Source organism: Tyto alba, unplaced genomic scaffold (genome assembly GCF_018691265.1).
Source record: "Tyto alba isolate M040663 unplaced genomic scaffold, T.alba_DEE_v4.0 Super-Scaffold_18, whole genome shotgun sequence".
In the NCBI taxonomy this organism is placed as follows: domain Eukaryota; kingdom Metazoa; phylum Chordata; class Aves; order Strigiformes; family Tytonidae; genus Tyto; species Tyto alba.
The window spans coordinates 2,943,548-2,969,824 of record NW_024881280.1 but is presented as its reverse complement, the minus strand read 5'-3'; the positions used below and the strand labels follow the sequence as shown (position 1 = coordinate 2,969,824).

Here is a 26,277-nt window from a genome sequence, read left to right as displayed (position 1 = left end):
TTCAATACATCTTCAACTGAAGATGCAGCTCTTTGAAGCATAGAGCATTTAATCAGTAACAGACGTTTGCTAAAATGAAGTTGGAGTGGTTGGTAATACTGTGGAATTTATAGCCCATAACAACAGGCAGGTGCTCAGACAGCTTTGCTGATGTGTTATAATGATGTGGAGTGAAGAAACCTCAGTGAGAGAGCAGGGACCTGCTTCTTCTATTTACAGTAATGCAGTCTCCTAAGAAAAACCCCACATTTCTGAATTTGGGTGGCTTTATTGACACAGTTGCTACCAGAATGAAGTCTGAATTGCAGCCACCAAAGTGATTTGTTTTGTCAGGTGTTGAAATTCCAGTCTCCTTTAACAAATAAAACATAAAATAAGACAGGGAGGCACTGGCAATAGCTTACTGCTCTGTTCAACCATTACTGTTGTGAGGAGATGAAAAAAAAAAACCATATCCAGGTAGATGGTTGGTTTGCCTTGATCACACTTAGAAACATGTCACATACAGACAATACATAATGTGATTATGTTGTATTTTGTGTATCCTACATGGTAGTGGAAAAAATAGTTGTTTATCATCATTACATGTCCACCCTACCAATGGCACAACTGTCATTCAGAGTGATTATCCCAGAGTAACAGAAACTGCAACAGAAGGGCCAAAGTAGTTTCAGTAGATAGAAGAGTAACTTTCTTTAGGCAGTTTGATGACTGCTTTAGACAAGCTAGCATTAAATGTAGGGCAATAAAGATTTTCCTCCTAAAATTTTTTTTAAGTTGTTTGCTTTATAGTAATAATGTGTGCTGATGCCAATTTTTATCAAAATATATTCTTGATTTTTTCAGAATGGTATTTAAGAAAAGCAGTTATCATACTCAGTTGTAAGCACATTTTTAAAAATATATATTCTTATTTCAAAAATAGGATTTTTTTTTTCACAAAATCTGATTCAGACAAGCTGCCACAGTTTTTTGGTCTTGAAAGAGAAACAATTGAGATGATCTGTGGAATAACCAGTGTGGTTTCTGACTATTGTAACACTTGGTCCCATGTTTCTGTCTGTGAATTCTAACAGCTCCTTCAGACATAGGCCCATTTTATCACTGAAATCTTCCTTAACTATCACTAGGATTTTGCAGTGATGAAGCACAATGGGCACAGTTTCAAGCATGGAAAGAGACTTGGACCTTGAAATATGTTCCTTTAATATCATACAGTATTTAGTAAGTCTGTGAAAGTAATGAGAATATTGATGTGGAACAAAGCTGTGCTTAAGGCTCAGGTTCATGGATTTGATGGAAGAATAAACTCACCCTGAAACTTTTAAGATTTCCGTACCTCTGTTGCATTATTTCCAAGTAAACATGTGTTCTTAGCTGCTAATTTGCAATGTAGATGAAAGAGTGCTTCAGCAGCAAGATTTCATTCTTTTGCCAACATCTTTAATTTTAATTTAAAACAATGTTTAAGAAGTGTTCAGAAGATAATATAGCAGGACTCATTAAGGGAAGACTGCTGTGTAATACACAGGATATTCTAATTATGACCGCTAACTACAAAGAAAAGTAAATATGAAAAAAATGTGTTTTCAAATATGTCTTAAATCAACTGAAGTAGGGCTAATACAGAATCAGAGGATTCCAACTTTTCAGAAATAAGATATGCTTGAAAGAATTGGTAGAATCTACTAGAAAGGATCTGGTATATTATGTTGTTATGAAAAATACATTTTTTTTTTTAAGAAAAGAAATCCTGTTCACTTGTAGCCGTAAGTTGAAGATGTGGTGCTTGCATTTAGAGAAATCTTACAGTTCTTTAAGTCTGAAATAGAATGTGATCTCACATACACTAAGCATGTGTAACGCCATTTTTACAAAATAAATTTTTAGAGCAAAACTCATTGTTTGAGGAGATAAGAAAAATAGCCTGTAAGTTATTAATCTCTCTCCAAAAAGGAAAAAAAATTTTCTCCAAAAAGAATCCTTTGTCCCAACTTAAGATCTGCCTACTTCTGATCGCAAAAAGGAACAATGAGAGCTCTCTAGACTGTTGCAGATAAACTATTAAGAGGATTGTTCTTGTACAACTTATACACACATATTAATAGAATGTATTTTATATAAAAATAATTCCATATATATAAAGCATTATAGGGTAGTTGAGGTTGGAGGGGACCTGTGGAGTTCAAGCCTCCTGCTCAAAGCCAGGACAGCTATGGGGTTGGTCTAAGTTGCTCCTGGTTTTACTCAGCTGAGTCCTGAAAACCTCCAAGGATACCAAGACTGCAGTTTCTGTGGGCAACCTGATCTGATGTTTGATTTTCCTCCTGGTGGAAAAGTCAGAACTTCTCTTGTTTCAGATTATGTCTGTTGTTTTTTGACTTCCTTGCACCACTGTGAAGATATCCTCCTGCAGATACTGCCCCTGCTACCCCTCTACTCTCCAAGTGATTTTTTCTCTAGGCTGAATGAGCCCAGTGCCCTCAGTTTCTCCTCACAGGGCAAGTGACCCCAACCCTGACCATCTCAGGGGTCATTCAGTGGACTTGCTCCAGCTTATTCTTGTCTTTTATATATTGAGAAAGAAAAGAATGTGCTGTTTTCAGTAACTAAAAACTAGCAAATCCTGCTTTTGTATAAAACTCCTCTTATAACTATTTTTAGAGATATTTTGACTCAGACCCCAGTTCTCTGGGGACACACTGCTTCTCACTAAAGTCATAAGACTTCCTGGAGGAAAGAACAGACTTGGCAGTTTGCCTCTTCAGATTTCATGGGAGATCTCAGAATGGAATATAAAAAGGGACAACACAGAAAAGACCTCACCCTCCTCTCTACTGGAAATCCTACCATATGGGTTTTTTCTTTTTTTTTTTTTTTTTTTTTTTTTTTGTTTGTTTTGTTTTGTTTTGTTTTGTTTTTCCTTAAGGTAATGAAATTTTTCTCTGGATGTTATTTGGATCACAATTTTTATTTACTCGGGACTGCAGAAACATGTGCTACTATGGTCCAATGACCTACTGTGGTTTGCCCTGTAAAAGCTTAAAATCTACTTAGTTTCAAGCAAATTTATTTTGATGTGATTGCAGCCCTTTTTTTCCTCTTCTTTATGGCAAGTTGTTGACATGTTGTAGAGGAAGGTTGATTGTCCACTTCGGCTTAAAGCCTGCCAACTGGAAAGTATGACAAAAGAAAGCAAAAAAGATATCTTTGTTACCATAGCAACAATAAAACTCCTCTCCCAACCCCACTGAAAAACACCAACCCTCTGTCCTCTCCTTCTATACCATTAAGAAATTAGATCTGAAGCATTAGTTGTGCGATATTATACATTGAACTGAAAAGCACATTTACTTATTAAACTGAGACATCCACCCACAAGATTTCTTCATGTTCATGCAAGGATATCACAAAACTTTTTAGTTTCCACTGGAATTTTCTCTAAATTTAACTTAATTATCAAAGTTTTATACAGAAAAACACCATGAAAATCCTTACTCTGCATTGTATTCCACTGTATTTTTTTGTCCTTGTTCTGTTACAGAAAGTATAGTAGGGGGAGGGAGAAGTTTTTGCAAAACTGAATAAAAGTCAAAAAAAGCTGGTACAATGTTAAGACCAGAAAATGGACTAATTTAGTTTCCTACTGAAGAATGTCAATTGTCAAAGTGACCAATACTTTCTGATTGTTGTTGTTTTTGTTATTATTGTTGTTGTTGTTGTTATTATTATTGTTTTTGTTATTATTATTATTATCATCATCATTATTATTATTATTATTATTATCATTGTCATTGTGTTAAATAAGTCACACTTTTATTTTCAGTATACTGAAATTATCATTCTCTTCTAATGGGAGGGACATTTCAAGTATCAACCATTTGGAAATTTAACTTGATCACAAGACTATCCCTCCACTCGCCCTTGACTTTCATACTGTTAAAACTTCATGTGCATATTTAGAGCTGTCTGTGGTCAATGATTATGCTTCTAATGTCACTTTGAGTAGCAATATAAGAGAACTGTAGTTCAAAAAAGAAAAAGGGGGAAACTCTGATCTCTCTAAATGCAAAAACAGTGAAATGAAAGCCTATATATGCATATACAAAGATATCTGTGCTTGTCATCCAAGGCCTTGTGCGGTATAATCAACAACAAATTTACAAAGCTACTTTTTTTTATTTAATCACTACAGGTATCATACGAGACATGTATATTCTGCTTGCTGACTAACATGATGCTTTATGCCTGTACACAAATATAAATGTATTATGCTGTATTTTTAATAAAACATCTACGTCTGTATATATGACCAGACCACTTGATACTCAACACCCTTTCCATCCCTCCACTTTTTAATCTCTGTAACTATCCCAAATATTAAGATAGTTGTCATATTTTTTTAAAGTATAAAAATATCAATATAGTCAACATTTTGGAAAAAGGTGATTTGATGATGCCTCATCATATTTTTGAGTCATAAATAAATCCCACAGTCTGTATTGTTGGTTGTTTGTTTTTTCCCCTTCCTCTTGATTCTCTTATAATACCAGTGTCCTAAGTGTGAAAGTTCTTACTAACTTTACAGATATCTAGCCAACATCTAGATATCAGGCTGTGTTCTTTTGGCTTTAGATATTATCACTAGTCATTACCACCAATTAAGTTATAAATTTAGAGTTAAAATGCCCAAATGAAATAAAGCTTTACTTTGCTCTTGTTATACTGTCTTGTTAATATATTAAAAAAGGGGAGGAAGGGTTGGAAGTTTTTGTCAGTAATCATCTCTGACTCAAAATGTCAAAAGATGTGTTGTTTTTTTCTACTTAGATTAATTCACATTTGAGCTGGAACTGTCCATTGCTCATGTGTAAAAGTCTCTAGCAAGTTTAAAACTTCAAGTACTTGAATGTTAAATTTCAATTAATCTTGTATTAATACAAGAGTAGAGTCCTTTAATTCCACATTGGGCCATATGTCTGTCGACAGTAACTGGGGCTACCAGTCTTCTCTCAGAAACATTTCCCTGTGCTGTATTCATGTGAAAGCTAGATTTTCATAAAATGGTTTATAAATCTTCCATATCTGCCTTATACACCTTACAAGTGACTCAGATTCTCACATTTGCTAGCTGAAGTTCTCTATAAGTACTGCGACTACTCTGGCATCCAAGAATTTTTCTGTTTTTGCCTTTTTATATATAAAGCAGAATCTGAAAATTCCGTCTTCTGAAATCTTATTTCTGTGGATGGACACTTAAGGTATCTGAAGGTAAATAGTTACTGAGTGTTCATTTTTGTTAAACTCACATGTAAATCTGGAAAACTGTGAGCTTACTGCCCAGATAAGCTTCTCTGAGCAGATAGTGGGGGCATGGGGCATGTCATGCATTCTTGAAGGCTACATGTCAGCAGTAAGTCCAGACATGCAGCATTAAAATAATGAACCATACAGTTAGAGATAAAAAGGGAGAATTTATTTTATGATAACATGTAGTTAATAAAAAAAAAAAAAAAAAAAATTTAGAACTAATTGAAAGTTGTTTGAGCATAATAGCTGTGTAGACTTGTTTCTCACCAGAAACTGCATTGTCTGGTTCTGCTTAGTATAGCATCACACCTGTCAGCTATGTAGAAAATTGGTGCTTAAGCCCACCAGGAAATCTCCTGCTGTATGCATCGGCTTAATGTGTGATAAATTCTGTTGCATGGAGGTAAATTCTGAAGAGTTGTATGATGCGTCTTGCAAACATAACCAGGTGTTTGCACTGTTACACAGAAAGAAGGATCCGTCTTTCGGTTAAGATTTTGCATTGGTTATGACAATTAATGGCATTCATTTTTTCATTCATGGTGAACTTGGACAGATGTCTGCAACTGATATTTTCTTTATTCACTCTACACAAGTGCCTCAGTACAGTAACTTCTATATGTAGTGTCATGTGTATTATAAGCTTCAGTGGGATTCTGTAGGATGTTGACACCACACAATTAACACCCTTATGAAGGGACTGGGTGGCCCACTGAGACAGTGAGTAAATGTGGTTCTCAGTGGGACTCAGGCTGCAATGGCGGTTTGAGCTAACAAACAGCTGTGTGGGAGCATAACCAGACTGCTGATGGGAGAGAAAACACGCAATAATTCTGCACAGACTCTCCTCTCCCCTCTGACATAATATTTTTAATTTAGGAAGAGGAGAGGCAGAAAAATCACTCATTAAATCTGTGTTCTTGTTGCAGTGGTACAGTTGTGTTTATTGACATCAAAGCGGACGGTGATGTTTTGGGACCTTTATATAGCTTCATACTGCCATTGAATACAACGTGGATTTCAGAGCTCTAATGAGATAAGAGCATGGAATTATTACATAGCAAATAATTTAGCAAAGTTATAGGGCAGGTATGCTTATGTTATGTATATATGTATATATTTGTGTGCCTTAAGATTTTTGTTTTGTTTTCTTCTATAATTTAAATGAACAAAAATTTTTAAAATGATGTATTGACCATTCAGTACAGTACTCTCACAGTTCCTTTCTTTTTGGGTTTTGTTTAGTTTTAAGTAGGCACTAAAACATCCTAAGTCCAATTTTCACTTCCAGGTTTTCTGTTGGGGTCACCCAGTTAACATAAAATCATAACATAAGACTTGAGTAAGATGCCATTCAGTATGCCTTGTATTTCATACCAATTTATTGTTCTAGATAGTGTAATTATGTTGACTTGATGTGCAATCTTTGACTAAATTGTAATATAGGACAGAAAATCAAGGTAAAATCCAGAAGATTAAGTTAAGAAAACCACAAAAAAAGATACTCTACTTACAGTAGGAATATTTAATATTAGATTTTTTCTGAATTTTTACATCTTTCCATACCTTAATACATTTGTTAGTATCTTTAATAATGAACATTCTTTAACATATTGCCATTCTTATAAATAAAACTATCAAAACTCGGTAAGGATATAGTGCTGAAAGGAATCAGAATGCAGTTTAAAACCATTACCCCTCATCCTATCCCCACACCCCCTGATCCAGAGTCCCTCCCCACCTTCCCTGTCCCCCCTTTAAGCCCTGGGAGGCCGCTCGAAGGTCTCCCCGGAGCCTTCTCTTCTCCAGGCTGACCCCCCCCAACTCTCTCAGCCCGGCCTCCCAGGGGAGCTGCTCCAGCCCCCCCAGCATCTTCGTGGCCTCCTCTGGCCCCGCTCGAGCAGCTCCATGTCCTTCTGCTGTTGGGGGCCCCCGAGCTGGCCCCAGCACTGCAGGGGGGTCTCCCCAGAGCGGAGCAGAGGGGGAGAATCCCCTCCCTGGCCCTGCTGCCCCCCCTGCTCTGGCTGCAGCTCAGGGCACATGTGGGTTCTGGGCTGTGAGCGCACGGTGCTGCCTCACAGGCAGTTTTCTATCTACCAACCCCCCCAAGTCCTTCTCCTCAGGGCTGCTATACATTCACTCCTTTCCCAGCCTGTGTTTGTGCTGGGGATTGTCCCGACCCGTGGACAGGACCTTGCACTTGGCCTTGGTGAACCTCATGAGGTTTGCACGAGCCCACCTCTCCAGCCTGTCCAGGTCCCTCTGGATGCCATCCCTGCCCTCCAGTGTGTCACCACACTGCACAGCTTGGTGTTTTCCATGAACTTGATGAAGGTGCCCTCAATCCCACGTCCATGTTGTTGACAAAGATGTTAAACAGATCTGATCCCAATACTGACCTCTGAGGAACACCATTTGTCACTGCTGTCCACTTGGACATCAAGCTGTTGAGTACAACTCTTTGAGCACAATCATCCAGCCAATTCGTTACCCACCGAGTGGTCCATTTATGAAATCCATATCTCTCCAATTTGGTGACAAGGATGTCACTTGGCACGTCATCAAATGCTTTGCACAAGCTCAGGTAGATGATGTCAGTTGCTCTTCCCTTACACACCAAATCTGTAACCCCACTGTAGAAAGCCACCAACTTTATCAGGCATGATTTGCCCTTAGTGAAACCGTGCTGGCTGTCACCAATGACCTCTTTATTTTCCATGTGCCCTGACAGAGTTTCCAGGAGGATCCTTTCCATGATCTTGCCAAGCACAGAGGTGAGACTGACTGGCCTGTAGTTCTGTGGGTCTTCTTTGTTTCCCTTTTGAGAAATGAGGGGTAATTTCCCCCTTTTCCAGTCAGCATGAATTTTACCTGACCATCCCAGCTTCTCAGGTATGATGGATAGTTGCTTAGCCACTTCACCTACTAGTTCCCTCAGGACCCGTGGATGCATCTCATCAGGCCCCATGGACCTGTGCACTTTCAGGTTCCTTAGATGTTCTCAAACCTGATCTTCTCCTACAGTGGGTGATTCTTCATTCTTCCAGTCCCACCCTTTGCCTTCTGCGACTTGGGCAGTGTGGCTGGAGCACTTGCCAGTGAAGACTGAAGCAAAGAAGTCATTGACTCCCTCAGCCTTCTCTATATCCCAGGTAATCAGGTCTCCTGTTTCCTTCTGGAGAGGGCCCATATTTTTCCTAGTCATCCTTTTTTCACCAAAGTATGTATAAAAGCTTTTCTTGTTGCCCTTGATGTTGCTGGCCAGAGTTAATTTTATCAGGGCTTTGACTGCTTGGATAAGTTCTCTCAGACAAATTTGCATAGAGATATTTAAGTTGGACTCCCAATGAAGCTTACTTACTGGCTGGAATTCTTTTGTGCTGCTCTTCAGGAGCTCTCCTGCTGACCTGTGACCCCTCTCCAGGCTCTGGGCATCTGTTGCTGGCACTGGCATCAAGCTGGTAGGAGTGGGATGAATTGAGGTTCCCCTCATAGGGACATAAAACCTAAATTAGATCACCATAAACATGCAGTGGCTTCAAAGCATAAATTGATTTCCTCTTTGGTCTTAGCCACCAAGTGCTCATCTATATGATGAATACTCAGAAATGTAGGATGATAGATGGATATTTTTACATAAATTCTAAAAAATGAAAAATTATTTAATTGGCATGAATGATAAATGTCCAAGGACTTACACCTTTGACTTCCAGACTAACTTGTTTGACAGCTGCATATAATTCTGGTGTGTCAAATATTTTGGATCTTCTAATTCAATTTACAAAAATAGATATGGTTTATTAATTTTAGGTTTACTTAAATTAATGAAGGGTACTGTTTTTTCCCCCCATGTGAGCCATTTTGTTATTGAAGGCAGTCTTGCTTTTTTATTAATGTGATTTCTTATGCTCTTGTCATGCTTGTTGAGTTTTTTTGCCTGTTTATACTGTGTGATTCAAGTTTGCTACAATATACTGTGGAATATGCTGTGGTTTGGGTAATGGTAAAGTGGTGCATCCTATAAGATTAAATGTTTTTAGCTGTTGTAATTCCAGGGACTGAGCTTGAGGGACCAGTCCGTACAGATAATCACTTCCAGTCACCTGCTTCAATACTTCTGGTAAAGCTGGTGATTGTCTTAACAAAAGGTATTTTGAGTTCAGCAGGCTGCTGCATCATTTTATATAGGCTTGGATAGAAGTATTTAAATTCATTCCTGTCTTGAATGTAATTCATGTATTACAAGAGCTTTATAGTCAGTCAAACTGAGATAATATGAATTGAGCAACTTGTGAAGGAAGCTTTCTTTTTTTTATTTTCCCCTTCCCTAGGTTGAACCGTTCTCTTTATTCATAGATTCCCTTGGCAGAGCAATTTCCTATTGGAATACTAAGTGACATTCAAATAAAATTGAGTCAATTTTGTTAAATTTTGATAGAAAAAAGAGTTTTGTAAGCGTCAAAATGAAGTTTCTGAGAATTGTTTCAATTTTCTATTAAGTTGTATTTTTTCCTCTTTTAAATCTTGTAGTGTGCTTGTTTGACTTTAGAATCTTTCGTATTAAAAAATAATTGAAGTTCCTAATTCACTTGGGTGCTTTAAAAACATTAATCTTTCTTGTCTTCTCTTTAACTCTAGAGGACAGAGAATTACTGTGCACAATGAATATGTAGTAGAGTCAAGAATAAAGCTTTTTGAAATCTCAGGCTTGAATTTTAATCACTGTGCACTGTGACGTGTCACAGCATTTCACCTTTAAACAGTGTGTGTAGTTAAAAAAAGTCTTTAAACAGAGTTTAATTATAATTTTCTAGTACTGGTATTTAATTGCAAATGCTGTATTTTTGGATAGTGTTTGGATTCCATTTTCAGTAGGTCAGTATTGTGAGATCAACCTTGAATCTGCATATTTTAGTGAGATCATTCTGCTTTTTAAAATAGTTGCCTACACTCACTTCAGGAAATTGGCTAGCACTCCTGTGCTTGAGTGATACCCTCTGCTAGAGTTTCCTTCCCTCCTCCATACCTGTGGTAGTACTGATTTGGAGTTACATAGTAAGTTCATGTTAGTGAAAAACAGCCTGTCTCAAAGCTGCATGGAAAAATGGCTGATACAGGAAGTAGAAATGTGTGGTTTTTGCTTCCCATAACTGCACTGTTGTGATTATCTAGAAGTCAGGTAGGATGCAGAGTGGAGCTGCTGAACTGCTTGTATCAAGTTAAGCAAGAAAACAGTTCAGTGCCACAACTGTATTTTTTAAATAAATATACCTGTTTGCAGAAAAGTGACTGTGTTGCTGAGGTCCACATGAATGGGATATACAGGGTGTTTTTTTCTTCCTCTACATCATTCTTTGATCTACTTTTTCTTCCCTATTCAGAAATAGTCATGTATTTTGATGAGGAAAAAATCTCTTGATTCTGCTTTGTAAATTTATGACCAGGTCTTACCTAACTTTTCAGGGTTTAAGTAGAAATATTATTTATCTATATTAATTATAGGAAAATAATTAGAAATTTTCCTGTACATATTTGTTGCCTTGAATTGTATAGTTTGGACCTATGGGTTCAGACAGTTCAGGTTAAGTGTGTAATGTTCATTCTGGAGGTATTATCATTCTTGTTATATAACAAATATAACTACTTTCATCAGCTACTGCTCTCTTTGTTGGCTTAATCTTCTTTTGCATTCTCTTTGACAAACTCCAGATTCCAGATTACTTATAGTTTTTATCTTTATTTTAACTTTTTGTTGTCAGATGTGTTTGTCTGCTCTTCTTTGCTGACCCAACAGCAGACTCTGGCCCTCAGCTGGATAATCCCCTCTGTGGCTCTCTGTATGCCAGGGCTACTGTGTCTTTGTTATTCAAGACATCTTCAAAGCAACAAAATTTACCAGCATATTGGCAACACTTCCTCTCCTACTTCTCGTACTGTGTTTCTGCCCGCTCCCCGCCCCCCCCCACTTATGCTTTCAGAGAAGTTCTCATCTTTCTTGGGCTTGAAATCCTTTGTATTGATTCCCTTAAAGATATATCATGTTCTGAAACTTTCTTAATAATACATACTGTTCCCATAACACTATATTCATTCTAAATCATATGCATTTTGGGGGATTCTTTCAAACTCTCTGAAAAAATTGTTTTGAAAGGAACTAAAATGGTATAGTCAGAGCTATTTCAGCTCCAATTAATCTTTGCATTAGAAGGTTTATCACAGAGGGCTACAGAACTGAAAATTCATCTCTGTAGGAATTGTCAATCAGCAGTGTAACTGCTATGAAACTGTTACTAGGACATATAAAATCAAACTGGAAGAATCTTTTTCCTGCCCCTCAAACGGGTTAGTGTTACTTGCTTCCAGTAAAAACACAGTTAATATTTTTTTATATGAATAAATTTAAAAATGATAAATTTAGGCAGACTCAAGAAAAATCTTAGCAAAGGTGAAAGTTATTAGGTTGCAGGACACTGAAATTTCTCCTAACTTTTATATTTATCTTATCACTGCACTGGTCAACAGACAAGAAAATATATTCTTAGAGACAGTGTTGACCAGAAAAATAGTAGCACAGGAGCTGAATTGTCTGTTGACCTTGTGTATATATGTTCTAATCTTCTGTAATGAATTACTTGATGCACTGTTGAGGCCAGCAAGCATATGGTCATCTGATATGTGGAGTCTCTGAATACTGGAAATGTTTGGTCACTTTGTGGGAGTAATAACATCCACACTGCGCCATACAGCTCATTCATTTTGTCACAGGCCATTCTTCTTTGTTTTCTTCATAATTAATCCCCTCCAAAGCAAAAAACCTCAGTTTTCTGCTTCTCTACCCAGTTGTGTTCGCTAAAGAGAATGACACGTTTGTGATCTTTGGTGTTTTTCTTTTGATTCTGCGTAAGGAGTTTATTAAGATGAATGAACTTGAAATCCTAGTAAATAAAGTATTCTGATATAAATATGCAGTTATTTTAAAGATTTATCTAGAAAACCACAGCAAAGTTTTATTTTGACTAATGATTACTTATGATGCACAAAACTGATTCTTCAGAATACTTCCTGGTCGTTTATTCAGGAGAGCATCCATCAGAGCTTTGAAAGTGGCCAGGTAAAGGTTCTTGAAAATAACATCCAAGAAATGTTAGTGATGTGCACTCTCACAGAGATCTTGGATGTGTCCCTTGCTCTTAAAAATTAAAGGTTAGATCCAGTCTTGAAACATGAGGTTTTAGGTCTCTAATTAAACTCTCTGATACTCACCACAGGCTTCTCTTATAACTTAGGTATAGAGTTATTTCTATAAACGTCTAGTTTCTCTTTATATTCTAATTCTTAGTGTGAGAAGATATGCACATTTCTATTGAAAGTGTTGGCATATTCTTTGGCTCTTATCTCCTTCCAAAGAATCTAGTGGCTGTATTCCACTGACTGTGGTGGAGAGTGCTTCCTTCCCAACATTTTATGCTCTCTACTGCTCTAATGTATTCGACGGGAGGAGGAAGGGCTGTTTAAATACCTGCTCAATACACAGTCTTTACTCATTTGAGCTTGAGTAAGCATTCACCAATTTTCTGTATGCTTGTCTGAAATTTCAAATTCTTTAGGAAGAATTCTTTCAATTCAAAGTCTTTAGGAATGAGCTTTTTTCAGACTTTACTGTTTTCAGGTCTGAGTATGTAGGTATAAAAGTTATGGTTTGTGTCTTTGCATAATAAATGAGATCCTGAGTTTATGAGTTTTCCTTTGAAAGAAATACATTCTGTTACAAAGTAATCTTAGTAAAAGTGTGTCCTGGTTTGATCTCAGGGGGCAACTATGTACCAATTCCCTCTTCCCCCCCAGTGCTGAGAAGGAGAAAATAAGCTAGGCTTGGCATTTGAGATAGGACAGGGAGGGGCAAATCACCCATTATGGTCATGACTAAAAGACAAACTTGTTAGAAAAAAAAGAACTTAAGTTTATTATAAACACTAACAACAACACTTAACAGAGTAGGACAGTGAGAAGCATTGCCACATCTTGAGAACACCTTCCCCCCACCCCTCCCTTCTTCCCGGGCTCAACTCTGCTCCCGATATCTCTACCTCCTCCCCCAGTGGCACAGGGGCAGGGAATGGGGGGGTGCAGTCAGTGCTGCTGCTGCTTCCATCTTCGGTGGGGGGAGCTTCTGGAACTTCTTCCCCATGCTCCAGCATGGTCTTACTCTCACAGTAGACAGTCCTCCACAAAATTTCTCCAACTGGATTCCCTCCCACGGCTGCAGCCCTTCCCCAGCTGCTCCAGAGTGGGACACCCCCGCATGCTGCAATCCTCCTAGCACCGAACTACAACAGCAGGTACTACTTCTTCTCACAAGATCCCATCCTCCTTTGGCTGCAGCCACCTAAATTGGTTATATTTGGCCCCCCACAGGCCATAAATCAATGTCTGCCCCACCGTAGATCTCCATGGGTGGCAGGGGGGGCCGCCCTGCCATCTCACCACAGGATACAGGGGGGTCTCTGCTCCGGCACACCTCCCCCCTCCTTTCTTCCTCTGTTCCTCCACTGACCTTGGTGTTCACACAGCTGCAGCAACTCATCCTCACCACATCCCTTCTTAAATGTGTTATTGCAGAGTAGCAGTTGATTGGCTCTGCCTTGGTGGAGAGATGGGTCTGTCTTGGAGCCAGGGGAGCTTTAAGAAGCTTCTTACAGGGGGACACCACTGTATCCCCCTCCCCTGCTACCAAAAATTCCCAGCACCCACTCAAACCCAGGCCAAGGTGTGATGTCCATAGAGGCATCCTGTGATATAATCAGTCAGATCAGATGACTACAGTACTGTCTTCTGCCTTAAAATTTAGAATAACATGAGAAATCAGAAATTGAAAAATGCTGGAAACTTGGAGTAGGTGTTATATAATGTGTATACTATGTGTGAGTTGTATAGTCTGTCTGTAATGAACAAATAGATACAAATGTGGATACAGGAGACCAACAGTATCGGGTGGCAGTAAATATCAGTAAGGTTGGAAATAAAAATAGAGAGAAAGTAACATAAGATCCATCTTCCCAAACTAGAGACTCAGGAGCTGATGATTTGATCTTGGTTGGGTTTGCAGCTATGCCCCTGCTAAAGTTGTAAGAGAAGTTGAGGCAGGACTCTCAGCAACGTTGTGATGGTACAAGAGTGCATCCGTCCTCCTTGGGGCCAAATGACACCTAAGTGATGCATGCACCTATTTCTGGTTCTTCTCAGTATCTAAATCAGTATCCCTTGGTTTTCATGTAGGAGGAGATAGCACTTTTGTAATAAGCCAGGAGATAGACCATAGTGGAGCGCTGGTCTTCTGGGTAAGGTTTTAAAAGGTTATCATGATTGATGAGGTAGGAAAATAAAGTGTTGGGATTGACTGTGTTGTATTTACCAACTGGTTGCTGCACATTTGGAGTTCTGGTGTGTATGGAAATTTAGTCACATATGTGTTTAAAGCCTTTGTGCTATGGTACCTGAGCTTTGAATCAGGAAACTCCTGGTCAAAGTCTTATTACTGGTTACTTCTAGTCAAGGAGGTTGACTGAGTATGTTTTAGGAAATCACAGTTTTCTCTTGTGGGTTGCTACTGACAGGAATACAGGTTAGTCACTGTAAAAATGTTCCTAAGAATAGATAATTCATACCCTTGCAGTGTTGGCACTGAGAATTACTGTAATACTATAACCTTAAAACTGTACAGAGTTTAGAACATTTGTCTGTTTGACTACTTGTGCGGCAATTATTGCATTGTAAGTGGATTCATGGCCTGACATTTGCTGCTCTCATCATAACAACCATCGTTGTAAGAAAGGAATATTCCAAATTGCATTGGTTCAATGCCCGATTTCTGAAAAATCATAACTGTCACTACTTCTACAGTCTCAAAATATACTGGCAATTCCCAGTGTTTTTACTAGTTTTTCTCCTGTCTGTCCCCTTGAGGTAGTAAGTAGGGAAAGCAACAGCGTAGAGAAACTGATACCTGCTGTGGAAATACAATTAATTCCTAAAAGTATTCTTAAGGCCTTTCTCATCTTTTGGATATTCGGGATTGAATGCAGTAGGCATGAGGATACCAGAGCTCTGTTTCACTGATTTACTTTTTTCCTTTAATTATCAACATGTCAAACTGATCTAATTTCCAGGGTGGCCCTCTTCACCCACCAGAAGAAATTAACCACCACTAATAATTATAAACATTTCTGATTTCAATGTTTCTTTAATTTTAAAACAATTATCAAATAATTCCTGTTAATTTCTATTTTAGAAATTATAATTTCTATTTTAGAATTTCTGCTTTAATCTATCAGCATTGGCTCTTTCATTTGACCTATTTCCTTTTAATCATCATCATTATAGTCCTAGAACCTACATCTCATTTTCCCCTTTTTAAATACGCTCATTACATGTGTTTTAAAAGTATATTCTTTGTCAGAAAGTTTCCTTCAAAGGACAGAGGAAAAATTAATATAAATAAACATTAAAGTCCTCGAGAATGATGTGAAATAGTTGTCTGGCTCTGTATTACTTCTACCACTTCAAGGTCTCTACTTGAGATGGATGTTGCTTTGGAAGTGAGAACCAGGAGAAAGATTCTCCCTTACTAATCACATAAACTTTCTATCTCCCACCCTTACCTTGCTCAGTTGCATACGTCAGTCATAAAACTCCAGGTATTTTCTATGTTTGGAGGAGATGGTCTAACAATGCATAATCTTAGTTGTGAGACCAAAGTTACTAAATATTTTCATAAGCATGTTTAAACAGAAAAGATAAAGCTGGATAGGATTTGTCGATATTAGGGAGAACAAATAGATAAAGTGATGATCATTGAATTACTTTGATGTCAGTATTAAGTTTTTAGAAAGTATAAATACAGAAAAAATGAATATATCTGTAACTTGATCTTGCAATAAAGTCCTACATTGTTCTTTCTTCTGTAGTTAACTGAAATCAGAGCAACCTGTTGCACATAGAATGAGATTTCAAACGTGATTGATTATTGCATTTTTATAGTCAATCAACTACAGCAAATTTCCATTCCCAAGTGTTTTCAAATATTTTAACACTCTTGAAAATTAGTGTTGTTCAGCTTGTTTGGATTGAAAGGTCTTTTGAATTTTCTGTTCACATATACTGTATTAAACTTGTCAAAATATGACATTGAAACTGAAGATCAACAGATTTGAAAACTACGGAAGCTTTTGCTCTGTGTTCTGTCCTCAGAGAATGTTTGTAAATAAAAAAATGAACTATGAAGGTAAATAAGACAGATGTTACAAGGTCTGAACATGATTTTCTTCTCAGATGTTGAGAGATTGTATGTGGGTGGATGCAAGTATATTATTAGTGTTGCATTTAGTTTTGCACCTGATGTCAGTCTCAGTTACTAAGTCATGTTTTTTGCTACTGTGGATTTTTTTTAAAAAGAATTTACATTTTCTTTCCCCATTCTTAATCAAAGAAAGTCAAGGAAGAAATTGCAGAAAGGTCAATAGCTTATTAGCAGGAAACAGATTTCTAATGGGGGAATGTCAGTTTCAAGACTCTGCTTTACTTTTTTCCAGATCCCAGGTGAAAATATTTAAATTAATTGGGATATTGAATATTTGTCTGTCTAGTTTTGATCACAAAAAATATATTTACTGTTAGCAACTTTTCATAATAAATTTTTTTCTTTAAAAAGGTTTTTTATTTTTTCCTTCTCAGAAAAATCAAAGGAATGGAACATAGAAATAATGATTATTATATTATAATTATTAGCCTAGATTCTTTACTGAAATGACTTTGTATTTGGTAACAAAGATCCTTATCTGTGGTCATTTTATTATTTTTCCTGTTAGGAAAGAAACTGAGAGAGAAGTCTGTTCTATTTCATCCTGTAAATGAAAATTAGGTGGAAAAAAGGATGTGAAGTTCTTTATCCTTATTTGATGGTGACGTTGGATTGATCTCAAGCAGTAAAATCTGTATGGAAGAGGTTATTTCTAGTTTCTATTATACTAATCTACAGTAAATCTTTATGGAAAATCACATTTTTGTTATTAATTTTACTGCTATCCAGACTAATTTTGGTTCATTTTGAGGTTAAGATTTTATCTGGTAATGATTTAAGATCCAGCTATATTAGAGCCTTGCTTTCTCTCCATCCACTGATTTTAAAATGCCATTAAAATCAGTAAGGATCATCTTTTAGAATCTGCTCTGTAAGTGTATACATTGTAACTTTGCTATTCACTGAAGTTGTGGGGCTTTTTAATTCAGTCTTATTGTTTGTTCCACTATTTTTCTAGGAATAGAGAGTAGACTCACACATTTGTAATTGCCGTTAATATATTCTTACACTGTTATGTCCTAATTGCTCTTAATGTATTCTTATTCTCTTATGGAAGGACGTGATGATCTTAAAGGTTTTTTCTGACCTAAATGATTCTATGAAATGCCTTCTCTGCACCTACAGAAATTATTTCCTTGTACTAGAGCACCTGAAAAACTGTAGATTTATATAACAACCTGTATATTTTTATATGTATGTATATTCCTAAACCCATTTCAATTTTTAATGAGGATGGGGGAATGGACTATGTTTATTCAGGATAAGATCATGATTCAAATAAAAGAATCTAAAACCAGAATGACTATTATGATGTAGTAATGGAGCAGGAGAGAAGGGTGAGAGAACTTCTAGGCGAATCTGACTTGCAGAAAGACTATTTGATGTGCAAGGGAAGTGGACAGCAATTCAGAACAAACAGCAAGTTGTCTTCTCTACAGATTAGCTGCATCCTGTACAAATAATAATCTCAATTGATATTCTCCTAGTGTAATGCCAGCAAATTCCCTTTATGACCAGTAGGTCTCTCAGGAGTTATATTCTGAAATCACTTTCCTTATTGTTTGACTAAATTCATCTCACATCATCTGCCTCAAACCCCATCTGATCTCTAGCTTTATACAACCCGAAGTTCACCTTCAGCTCACCTTCAGAGCTCTCTGCAATTCTTAACTTCCTTTTGGTTTCAATACTGAGATCTTTTAGTTCTTTCCCTCTGAAGTCCATTGTACTGGTTTTGGATGGGATAGTGTCAATTTTCTTCATCGTAGCTTGTATAGATTTGTGCTGGAAACAGTGCCGATAACAGAGGGCTGTTTTTGTTCCTGCTGAGCAGCGCTCACCCAGAGCCAAGGCCTGTTCTGCCCCTCACCCCACCCCACCAGCGAGTGGCTGGGGGGGCACAGCCGGGACAGTGACCCCAGCTGACCCAGGGACATCCCAGACCGTAGGGTGTCCTGCTCAGCATATAAAAACTGAGGGGGGTGAGAAGGTTTGCAGTGACTGCTGTTGTTTGGGGACTGGCTGGGCAGTGGTTGGCAATTGGGTTTTGTTGGTTGGGGATTTATCATCACTTATTTTTCTGTTTTTGTTTTGTTTGTTTGTTTGTTTGTTTGTTTGTTTGTTTGTTTGTTTGTTTGCTTGCTTGTTTGTTTTTGTTCTGGTTTGTTTTAATTTTCTCCCCTTCATTTCTTATTAAACAATATTTATCTCAACCCATGAGTTTTCACAGTTTTAGCCTTGTGATTGTTTCTCTTCCCTGTCCCACTTCAGGGTTAGAAGTAAGTGAGCAGCTGTGTGTGCTTAGCTGCCTACTGGTGTTAAACCACAACATCCATTCAATCCTACATGCAATTTCCTTCCTTTGTTTCTTTCACTTTCAGGTCTAAGCCTTTTCTCCTGCTTCTTTTAGTGCTTGGGATGGCCTTTTGCTTGTGTTAAGTTTCCTTTTTTCTGATCATCCTTTAAACTTTCATTACATACTCTTTTGCAGAGGCTTCCAGTATGGGCTGCTCTCCAGCTGTTGTGACTAAAAATCATCAATAAAATGATTCCTGTTTAAACTCTAAATTAAAAGAAGATGGTACAAAAATATAATGATACATATTATTCCATTTTGTCAAATTGTTTTGTTTCTTGATTAGTCAAGATTCTGTTTACATACTGCTACAAGGTTTCATGCAGTGCTTTTTAATGAATGTGCTGATAATACAGTGTAGTTGTGTGAAACTACAGATAAATAATTAGCTCCTTTTGGATATGTAGGTCAACGAATGTGACCTCATTTGTGATTAACAAGAGTATAATTTCTTAATAGTAGTATTGTAATCAGTATTTGCTTATTTCATGTTCATAACAGTTCATCTGTAGATAATTCATGAATACTTTCAAGCTCATAGCTAACACTTGTTAAATTTTGATTAGTTTCAATTATCTCCATAGTTTTATTTCTGTATTGAAAGGTTATAAAACTAATCAATTCAACTGAAAATTTTGAACTCTGTATAGGAGGAGGTGATAGGTATCATTTAAATATTTGATATTTTTTATGTAATTTTCAGTTTACTTCAGTACATAGTCTAATATTTGCCTTTAGATTTATTCATGATGGCTGGTTTCCTTCCTCATAATAATCATATGAAACACTCTCAAAAATGATGTAGAATTTAACCAATACCTTTAGAATATAAATATTTAAATAAAATATTTAAATAAAGATAAATAAACATCTGAAAAAAAATATGACAATTTTCAGAAAGCATTTATTCTTAGATGTAACCCCTCTCTGCTTTGATATCGAGCCACCTAGGATCCAGCCACCAGTACAGCACTGTTCCTTTCCTCTGGATCTTTTTTCCATAACTGATATAGGAAGTTCTTATGCCCATGCATAAGACTTTTTCTATTCTGAACAGAACTTTATAATTTTAATTCAGTTTAAAAACTGTGATTAAAATAAAAATTTCAATTATATTTAAGAATGAATTTTAACTTAAATAAATGTGTAAGTTCTGTTCTGAATATAATTGTCATTTGTGCAGGCACTTATATGCAGGGGTATGAGTAAAATTAAGTCAAATGGTTGCAAATATTATACAACAGAACTATAATTACTACTTGATAACTGACTTCATGAATGTTAGAGCCTTTCAAATACTATTATGAAAAGCATCTGTCTCAGCAACTGTCAGGAACCTTTTAAAATAATCTCTAGGTTTTGGGTTTTACAGAAGTCAAAAAGTAGCCATCACACTATGAGACCTAAAGAACAAATCAATGTATGGCTTGCTGCCTCAGATTTGTCTCCTGGTTTTATTATAACTGACAGTACATTGTTACTTTATTACAGTTCTTACAGTCATGTTTATTATTTTTGAAATACTCTATCCATCAAATTTACACGAATGACATGCAGTTCCTATGGCATTGCCTGGACTGCTTTTAAGTCGTCTACTGTTTTAATGCTGTTTGTAACTTCATGCAAGTATTCTGATATTAAGGAGTTAATCAATGTTTGATGACCTCCTGGATAAGAAATACTTTGCAGCCTTCACAAAACTCTAAGAAATTGCCAGTGATTGGATTACTTGTTTATAAAAAAAACCAAAAAAACAAAAAAACCAAAGAGAAGTTAAGTAACATCTTACAGTTTAGTTATGAGACAGTCTCAGAACTGAAATTTAACATTTATGTATTGTTTTCTCAATTCTGTTTTAACATATATGGTGTGGCCCTTCTTTCTTCTTGCTTTTGAGAATTTTCATTGCAGCCAAACTGGCTTTAGTTTCTTTACATGCAGAGCTGCAATTTCAGGCCTGAAAGCATGTAAAGCCTGTTTAAACTTATAGTCTGACCTTATTCTTTCTGAGCCATGCACTTATTTGCCATCAGTAACCTCCAGAAACTTTTATTTCCCCCCCAGTGAATTGGAAGATTGAGTAACATGGCAAAGTTCATGAGGGAGATAAGGAAAATTAAATGAATCTTGCATGTTTTAACCTGTAAATTTTGAGTGTTTCTTGTCAGGGCATCTTAAAGTCCGTTGACTTAAAATAGCTCACAGTTCTGTGAGTGATCAGGATTCACAAACACCTGGCCTGTTTTTCTGTGATTTTTTTCCCCCATTAACACACACAGACTGTCAGAACTGATTTTTTTTTCCTTCTCATTTTTCTCCAGAGATTTGATCCTGCACTTTTGAAATATGGGATATACAGGAATAATGTTCAAAAGAGAATTGTAAAACATTTGGTTAAAAAGGGGAAAACATTAGCTAATGCCTATGTTATTTGCAGTATTCCCTCGACAGCCAGCATGCCAGCTTGAAATAGCTCTTACTGAGAGGCAGGAGCACTGCTCTTGGGCTCTGAAAAGATTCTGCTGTCTTTCATGATGTTGGTAAATTCTGAAAATAGGTTGATTGAACTAAAAATAATGTCTTGCCTGGGCAGTACTTGGCATCATTCAATGCATTTATTTTAGGAAGGAAAGAGAGGGGGAGGTTGTACTAGGAGAGAGTAAGTCTATCCGGAGGTGTTGCAAGAGAAAAATTCCTAAGCCTTTGTAATTTAGTTGTGAGATATAGTGCAACTGTTACATCCCAAAGCAACGGCACCTAACATCATGACTGTCCCTGCAGCTGCAACACTTTTTGCAATAAATTGAGTCATTTCTCACAAGCCCTGTAACACACCTGGAAGCATAAAGCGCTGCTCAATTCACTTCCTATGAGCAGCTTTCCCTAACTGTTCCCTGTGCTGCAGTTGTAAAACAAACAAACAAAATGTGAGGAGATAAACTTGTGAATTGTAGGCACTGCTCTGCCCTAATGACTCTGTATTGAACCAGTGCCTTAAAAAAAAGAGTTTGGAGCTGTCACTTTCCCTTCGGGATGAAACATAAAACTAAAGCTGAGCTTTCCTGTAGTAATTGCGTTATCTATTGCTTGGCTTTTTAGCAGTAGAAATATTGACCAAAACCTGAGCCCTTACAATTAATTCTGCCTAGCTGTATAACTTCTGAAATTTCTGTTTGAATAAAGCCCACGCTAACTTGAATTATTTTGTACTGCTTTTGTGTTGGCTCTTAGACAGTTGCTGTGTTAGGAATTCCCAGAGGGATTTTGATTGAGTGGTTGTCCGTGCTACTGTGCTGTATTGGCAATCTAATATTTTTAAGGAAAATAATTAATTCTAAATGTAAGACCAATGTTATATAAGATCCAGGTACACTAATCCATTTTCAAGATGAAAATTAGACCTGGAGCTGAGTGCTTAATTGGCCCTTCTGTTTCCCCAGCACTTTTGAGATTAGGCCCAATTCAGTGTTGGGTTTTGGTTGGTGTTTTTGTTTGTTTGTTTGTTTGTGGGTTTTTTTGTTTGTTTGTTTGTTTTGTTTGTTTTTTTCTTTTGGGTTTTTTTTGCTTTTTTTTCAGCAGGGGAAGCTCTGTTGTTGCATCTTCTTCCTATTTTTCTCATTATAAACATTATTTTAGTCCCCTCTGTGCTATTACTTTATGCACTTCTAAGTTAAATTAAAGGGATTGACTAGCACTGAACACTGTAAATCCACACAGATTTTGTTGTGGGCTAATTGGTTGGCCTTGTGTCAACTCAGTTGCTCTTTCTTTCATCCAGAAAGCTTCATTCACTTTGCATGGTAGTGCTATGTGTTGCCTTTATGGCAAAAAAAAAAAAAAAAAAAAAAAAAAAAAAAAAAAAAAAAGGAGGTGTGTGATAGAAAAGCAACATGGTAGCCTCAGACAGAAATTCCATTACGATCATAAAGAAGTTGTAGCTTCATATAGAAGTAATGTCTATGTAAGGATAAAATTGGAAAGGCTGGGGTAAAGTTGTGAATTATAACTACCAAAAGAGTTATAAGACTTTTTAAGTTAAGACTTCGTAAGGGAAGACTTCAGAAAAATATTAGAAGTAAGAAAATATGATATTGTATGATATTATTGGGGTGAGCATATAACAAATGTCTGAAAAGCAGATGAAGTATTCAGAGACCTTATTCTATTAATCTTCACCAAAAAAGCCCCTGAATTATAAGCCTATTTTTAATAGTTAATAACAAAGAAAATAAATACAGCCAAGAATAATGGAAAATGAGTTGACACAGCTGTATGTAAGTTTTATATTTGTCATATCCTGATATCCTGGAAGTAGTTAAGTAGCCAGGAACTGTTAATGGAGAAACTGCAGGGCAGAGGGCTCAAAAAGGGTCAGCACTGCACCTAGCTGAGGATTGTAGCAGATTGTTAAGTAAGTGCACTTGATAAATTATACTGCTGTTGAAGAACAAATATAGCAGAAATGTATGTATGACACCGTAATACTTCCACTCCACTAAACAGTGGATGGGGCAATTTGTTTACATTTGGGTGTCGGAGAAGCTTTGACAAACATGAAAGATCTGATAGTAGGAGAAAATGAAGGTGAAATCCCCAGAGGACTGTAGTGTTGGTTGTTATACTGGGGTCTGTAACCAGTGGTTTTCATGTTCACTGTAGGTGAGACAATAAGTTAATGTTTTTATTTGCTGCCTAAAGACATTAGGAAAATTATATTAAGAATAAGAGGACAATGGAGAAATAATGTCGTGGATGCATTTTGCTAATAGTTTCTAGGAGTTACTAGAGGGCAAGCCGACAGAAGTCAGTCTGAGGTTCCTTTATTCTATTAAGAAAATTAGTGCATTTGCTAGGTGGTTAGTTGAATCATCCTGAAATACTGTATTTCTAGGATATTAATAAAGAAAAGTGTCATTACTCTGGGTGTACATATATTAGATAAACCTTACATATTTTGCAAAGTCTCTAAACTTGCCATGTATAATCATTATCATTCTCTTAGCTACAGTTTTTCAATTGAAAGTCCCTCCATGGTGTAGACATCACTAATTACAACAGTCTTGACTAATGTTTGTGTAAAATATATTAGTACTATAACAGCACAAAAATTTTATAATGACAACAATAATGCGTCATGTTGATTAAACATGTTTTAATCATAAGATTATCTCATCTTCATTTACAGTCTCCTTAGTACTTTTTCTACTATTGCTATTATGAATGCCACTGTTAAACCTTTATCTCATAGTACCAAACTTGCAATAATGCTTCCTAAAGCATGTTTTCACATGAGAAAATCATCCATCATCTCTTTATGTTTAGTAGTGATGGTTCTGGTCACTATTTGAGAATGAGCTATGAGATAAAGTATTCTGAATGACTTCATCTTTTTTACTGCAGATTTGTTTCCTAAAACCATTATACTCATCTTCTTCCCAGAGCTGTATTCGATGATGCTGCATACCTATGACTTCTTAAATGTCAGGAAATGGATTTTTTTTTCCCCAAATTGTACATTTCTCAGGTTTAATTTCATTTTATTCCTCTCTCAAATTTGTGATATTTTTATTCCAGTGATCTTTTCTTCATATACTGCATATGCTTCCATATACTGTGTATTCACAATATGTAGATGATATCAGCAGCTAGGTATTTCTGTGTACTCATGTGCAGGCCCTAACCTTACCTATACTCTTAGGTGGCAGTCCTAGTACTAAGTGGCCACGTACACATCTGTGAAACAAAGCTTACCTATATCATCCAAGGCTGAGAGGCTGCATCAAACTGCTGCATTCTTAGACAGGAATAAGTTATCTTTTACCCGATCCTGTGGAAACATGTCAATGAGTGTCAGATGAGGTGAGCTGCATATGAATGACTCTTTGGCATTTTATTAATTTTTTAGTATAGGAGACATAGTTTGGTCAAGGAAAGGCTATAGTTCTCTAGCTTAGAAATTTAAAGATTAATTTACTGTATTTCATATGATGCTTTTCTCTATTCCCTGTCAACCTATATATGACTTTTGAACAACTGGAAATGATGAAACCAGTCAAGGGGTTATTGGGAATATCCTAAACAGAAGAATTAAGCAGTATTTCTATATTTTCTTGGGTTTGTTTTTTTGTTTTTGTTTTTTTTTTTTTTTTTTTTTTTCCTTTGGCTTCACGTACTAAGAATTTTTACCTACTGTCTCACCACCTTACTTTTTTCCACCTATTTAAAGGAATGCACATTTCTATAGGATTAAGGTAGTGAAGAAAAGACAGTTGGTTTTGGTGGATTCCGAGTGAGTCTTCATTCCCATGGTTTGAAGATGATTTCTATCAAGACAACAACTTTTAGGCAAACACTTTGCTTTCTGCCAACACAGACTGGCCAGCCTTACTTGCTTTTCACATATGAGATATATTAAAGAGTTCTACAGAACATTGGCTTTATAATTTGCTTCTCAAATATATGTCTTTGCTTCCAAATCTGTGCTATGTCATCACACTGATTTCTAATTCTCAGTGCACATATGTCAAAGAACTGAGTACAGTTTAGCCCCTTTTAATTGGTTAAGTAATAAGAATCACTGAGCACCTTCCAAGAGGAGCAAACAGTTCTCCAGGTAGCTGGCAGGACTGAACTATCAGTGGCAAATAATTTGCATATCCTGTTAACAGCCTGTAGATGTAACTGTATTTTGTACCTTTTTTAAGCTTCTAACATTTGTTCTCATTTGCTTAACTCCAAAATTCTTGAAGGGTGAGATTTGTCAAAGATCCAGATTACTGATGTGTTTCTGAAAATTACCAGAACAAGGTGATTCTTTTGAGATGTTTCTAATCATTTAAGTTGTACTTTTGCATTTCTATATATGTATCTTTTCTAACATAGTAAGCCAAGCTAAACTTGGACATGTGTGCTTCTAGCCAGACTGCATTTCTTTATGGCTAGATAAATGCAGTATGTTAGAATCACTGTTCCATGAAGGGCTGATGAAACAAGAGAGCTGTATCATGTACCTGCACTCATTCTATGAGCATCTGCATGCCATCACTTCTTTCTTTGTAAGTATTTTATGAGGCTTTAGATATTAAGCAGACAACTGAACAGATTGTCTCACTGCAGCTCACCCTCAGTAGTATTTTCTCTCAGTCTTGAAAGGTTTAAAATTAATAAAAGCTTCTAAATATTTTCTTTTTCTCAGTATTTAGCATCCTCATCTGTAGGATGGCTGAGACTAGTTTATAGGGAGTCACAAAGAGTA

The 26,277-nt window shown here is 36.6% G+C and overlaps 1 protein-coding gene across 2 annotated transcripts in view; it reads left to right on the top strand.

Annotated features, from left to right (window-relative positions):
- Positions 1–26,277, top strand: part of LRRC4C (leucine rich repeat containing 4C) — a 560,440-nt gene that overhangs the window by 205,913 nt on the left and 328,250 nt on the right. The gene's annotated exons all lie outside the window — the stretch shown is intronic.